Raw genomic sequence first — 4,953 nt, 5'->3', positions numbered from 1 at the left:
ATATATATATATATATATATAAAGATACATACATATGCATGTATGTATGTAAGTATGTACGCATATACACTCACAAAATGCTTCGTAAAACATAAAATAAACAATGAAAAGTGTTCTTTTTTGTGTTTGCGGAGATTTACAATCCAAACCATACAATACATCCCTACCTTAACAACACCAGCGTCAACAACAACAACACACCACCACAACCAACAACAACAACGGTAATAACAAACCTTTATTTAAGAAAAATAAGAGAAAAAAATAACAAAAAAAAACTGTTTAATATGAATAAAGTTTTTCTGAAAATTCCATACAAGGTAAACAATGTGAAAACATTTGAGAGACCGGACTGTTACAGAGGATAGCTGAGAGGGTAGGTTGGGAAAAATGTTGAATTTAATTATACTGCTGAGTCGAAATAATAAAAAAGCTGGGACCGACAGAAAGTTAAGATTGTTGGTGTTGTTTATGTTGTTTCATCTTTCTGTAGTTGAATAAACTTTAGCTAACGGGTGAAATATTTGGAAATGGGAGAGCGGTATAAGTAATAATTACCGTTGAGTATATTAATAGTAACTAGCTTAGATGAAGAAAATGGTGTTGTAGGTGGCTGAGGCAGTAGGGTTTTCTCCCTTCTCCCCCTACCATTTCCCTGGGAAACTAAATGCTTATAAATGCATTATAAGTACTTGCATTATTTTCTTTACACTACGAGTTCAAGTTCTTTCAGGTCTCCGGTTATACTGATCTACCACACAGGTTTTGATGTGAGAGAAGGCTGGCGATATGGGTAGAAGCATAGCACGTCGGACCAAGTACGAATAAGGTAGGGCTTCACATCTGTATCATGGAGAGTTGATTAACTGAGATTATTCAGGCAAATGATCGGCAGAAGCTCTTCTATAAGTGTTTAAAATCTAAGAACAAGCAAGATAGAGAACTTCTATAAGATCAGTTGACTGAAAGTTTTGAACAATGTAACTAATGTAGATTGGAGTGGAAATGGGCTTTATAGCCAAATGATGAAATCCCCAGATACTTCCAGTCTTATTAGACCATTCAGCTAGGCATATTCTGTTTTTTCCCCCCTTGTTTTCAGATTCGTTCAACTAAGTGCTTATAATATTTTGTTTACTTTCTCCAGGTTCTGATTTCAAATTCTGCCCAAGGTCATCTGTAGCCCTCTTTACAAATTTCAGTTATTTTCGTTAATTTGAGTGAAGGGCGATGCAGCGGCAGAAACACTAACGAGCCGGACTCCGATCACTAACTCGCATTTGATATTTACAGATACACTTTATCTTTCATCCTTCTGGAAGTTGGTAAAATAGGTACCAAGCATCTCCTAAGTTAGTTCAATCGACTATACTTCCCCCTCCCCAATATCCGGCTCTTGTATTGACGTAAGAAAAATCATACCAAGGTTATTTTTACCTGTGTTATTTCAAGGATGAAATAAAGAAAGTACTACTCAAGTACTCAGTATATATAATCTTTTCCTTCACTTAAATCTGGTAACATGTGACTATGTTAGAAATCAATATTATAATGGTAATTTTTGCCATTACTGTTCTAATTACACGAACGTTTAAAAGGCAGAATTTAAACGGACTGGATTAATTAACCAAACTAAACTTAATCATTTTTATTGCTCGCTCAAAAGACACCAGCTTTGTTCCCAATTTTAAAGGATTCCTAATGCCATTTTCCCCCAACCTATCTTGAGGTTTAGTTTAAATAGAATTAGTAATATACATTACGACTGAGGAAAGAAAAATCACTTTAAGATGTTGGCGAAATATCTTAGACAGTGGCTTTCTGAACAGTTAAGGTGCAGTCTCTTGAAAGAAGTTTGATGAAAAATCCTTATACTGGAATATACTCTTGTTTTCTTTTACTTGTTTCAGTCATATGACTGCAGCCATGCTGGAGCACCACCTGAAAAGTTTTAGTCGAACAGATCAACTCCGGGACCTACTTTTTAAAGCCTGGAACTTATTCTACCAGTTCTTTGACGAACAACTCAGTTGGAGACGTAAACAAACCAACACCGGTTTGTAGGTGGTGTTGGAGAACAAACACGAACGGAAACACGCACGCGCAACGGGCTTCTTCTATCTAGCAAATTCACTCACAATTCTTAGTTCAGCCTAGGGCTATAGAAGAAGACAGTAGCTCAAGGTGCCACGCTGTGGGACTGAACCCAGAACCATGTGTTTTTAGAAGCAAACTTCTTACTACACAGCCACACCTGCACCTATTAGCCATGCCTGCGCCTATTGACCATACCTGCGTCAATTCTTGATTTAATTTTATTAAAGACCTACCTTTTCAACATGAGAATTTTAGAAACACCTAATTATATTTTTATTTATACCTGCCAAAAGTAGTCATAGTTGTGTCTAAGTCATAGAAATTGGAAGAAACTTTTGAAAAAAAAAAAGAAAAAATTTAAATAAGTCACGATGGGTTTCCTTATTCCAAATCTCCGTTTTTCTTACGTTTGTCAAAGTTTTTATCAAAAAATATTTTATAAAATAATAGGTTCAACAGTATAAATTATTTTTCGAAATGTGGTCTTGTCAGATGGCAGTAAACTTCAATGCGGCCTTCCAACATAAAAATAGTTTGTCACCTTTGTGTTGACTTTCAATTCCATGTCATTAATTTGCTTCGTTCCTAGTATTATGTGGTTGTGGTTGCATATTTTGAAGTAAGTATCAGGCATCTACCAAAGTCGTTTCAATAGAATGACTATATCCACCTTTCCCAAACACGTGACCTTTGTTTTGACGTGGGAAATAACACGCCGAGGTTAATTTTCCTTGTATTGCTTCTTGAGTAAAATAAAATAAATGCCATTCAAGTACTCAGTCGATATAATTTATTGTTCCTTCATCAAAATTTAAATTAAATAATGGTTTCAAATTTTGGCACAAAGACAGCAATTTCGGTGGAAGGGCCAAGTCGATTACATCGATCTCAGTGCTCAACTGGTACTTATTTTATCGATCTCGAAAGAATGAAAGGCAAAGTCAACTTCGGCGGAATTTGAACTCAGAACGTAAAGACGGACGAAATATCGCTAAGCATTTCGCTCAGCATATTAACAATTCTGCCGCTCGCCATCTTGGATTTTTATTAAATAATGATAATTTACACACTAGTTTTCTAAATAAATAGTTTTACGACTGGACGGCAGAATTTAAGATGATTTGGATTACTTTGTTAAAATTACTATTAATTGTATTTTCTTATTGTTCCCTTATAAGACCCCACCTTTATTCACGATGATTATTAGTTAAACCATTTTTAGAAAGGATCTGCCAACAAGACAACCAAACAGGAGGTTGACAAATTCTATTCTGTCACTAGCATAACCTTGTTTTGTTAACTCTGGACAATTCCATCTTCAAGTATTTAATGCGGCTAGTACATTGTACAAATGAAATATGTTTCAATAGTTTGTAATATCGGTTCAACTCCTCCCGTCTAGTGGGTATGGGCTCTGAAGTAATTCTCACTTCCAAATTCCCTGTGATTCTATTTCACTGACTATAAAGACGTACCTCTGCAATAATTTAAGCCCACCAAGGTCTCCAGTTATGACAGCGTTTCTGAAATTACTCTCAAACAGTGATTCTTTCTCGACCTATCTTATATCCTCGCCAACCTTCAAAATAGCAAACTGACGAGAAAGCCTTCGTGAGGTCGATCAAAATAGTAAACAAATCTCTTTAATATCACATTTTAACACCATCCGCAACTCGTTTATTTCACAAGTATGAGAAATAAGTAGCTGTGGATGGAGTGCCTTTGACCACAGGTTTGATTGAGCAAGACAGATCTCAGCTAAGCTACAAACAATAATTTACATGTAATTATCCCAACTTTTGAAAACACATAATAATGTACTCTTAGCTCTTAAGAAAGGATGTGGATTTAATACCTTCCTTTTTTCCATTCCTCATAAAGTTGGTGGGAATAATCATAAACTCCTTCGTGATTACCATTACAAGTTCCATACGATCACTCATAAGTCTATCGCATAAGTCTGTCAATCATAAGTCTGTCGCATAAGTCACATAATAGTTGGCTGCTGTACACAAAAATCTCACCAAAAGCAATGTTGTTGTTCTAAACATCAGTATTACATTTGAGCATAGTACGCAGGGGAAAATGTCTAGCGGCATTTCGTAAATTCTTTACGTTCTGAGTTCAAATTCCGCCGAGGTCGACGTTGCCTTTCATCCTTTCGGAGTTGATAAAATAAGTACCAGTTGAACACAAGGGTCGATGTAATCAATTTAACTCCTACCCCGAAATAGTGGCCTTGTGCCAAAATTTGAAATCTTTATTACATTTGTGCATGTCTGGCAGGAGAAGCTCCCGCAAAATAACGCTCTACCCGCCTCTTAACTCCAGAATTGCAAGTTTCCTATTTGACTACACAATTACAATTTGTCGCTATATCTGATCCATATTATATTACCCCCTGCTGTTATTCGGATTCAGTTCTATCTCTGATATTCTTTCCTCTTTACATTAACAGCTTGTTCACCATTACTTCTAAGCATACATTCTCCTGTATATAATACCCTTCAATTCTTAGCGGTACGCCGATACGTAAAGAAACGTCAGTCTCGTGCAATCTAGATACCCCAAGTCAAGCGTGCAGTATTTCTAAGAACAGAAATACTAAAAATCTCCTCCTATGGGAAACGGGCAACTTAATCTCTTAAAAAAAAAAAAAAAATCAAAGCACAGTCACTCATATCAAGAAGACACCATCTTTAATTATCAATGACACACACACACTTCAAATTCTATAAAATTGCTATAATTTACAGTCCGAGATGAGATCTCATGCTATGCATGTGTGTGTGTGCGTGTGTGTGTGTGTGTGTGTGTGTGTGTGTGTGTGTGTGTGTGTGTGTGTGTGTGTGTGTG

At 36.1% G+C, this 4,953-nt stretch overlaps 1 long non-coding RNA gene across 1 annotated transcript in view; it reads left to right on the top strand.

The window, feature by feature from the left end:
* LOC128249902 (uncharacterized) overlaps positions 1–4,953 on the top strand; it is a 14,078-nt gene that overhangs the window by 7,516 nt on the left and 1,609 nt on the right. Inside the window, exon 2 of the long non-coding RNA XR_008266052.1 lies at positions 734–829. This is a non-coding gene — a long non-coding RNA (uncharacterized LOC128249902). The remainder of the gene's footprint in view (positions 1–733; positions 830–4,953) is intronic.

This window comes from Octopus bimaculoides, chromosome 1 (genome assembly GCF_001194135.2).
Source record: "Octopus bimaculoides isolate UCB-OBI-ISO-001 chromosome 1, ASM119413v2, whole genome shotgun sequence".
In the NCBI taxonomy this organism is placed as follows: Eukaryota; Metazoa; Mollusca; class Cephalopoda; order Octopoda; family Octopodidae; genus Octopus; species Octopus bimaculoides.
The sequence above is the reverse complement of the archived record's forward strand: the minus strand, read 5'-3'. Positions and strand labels throughout refer to the sequence as shown.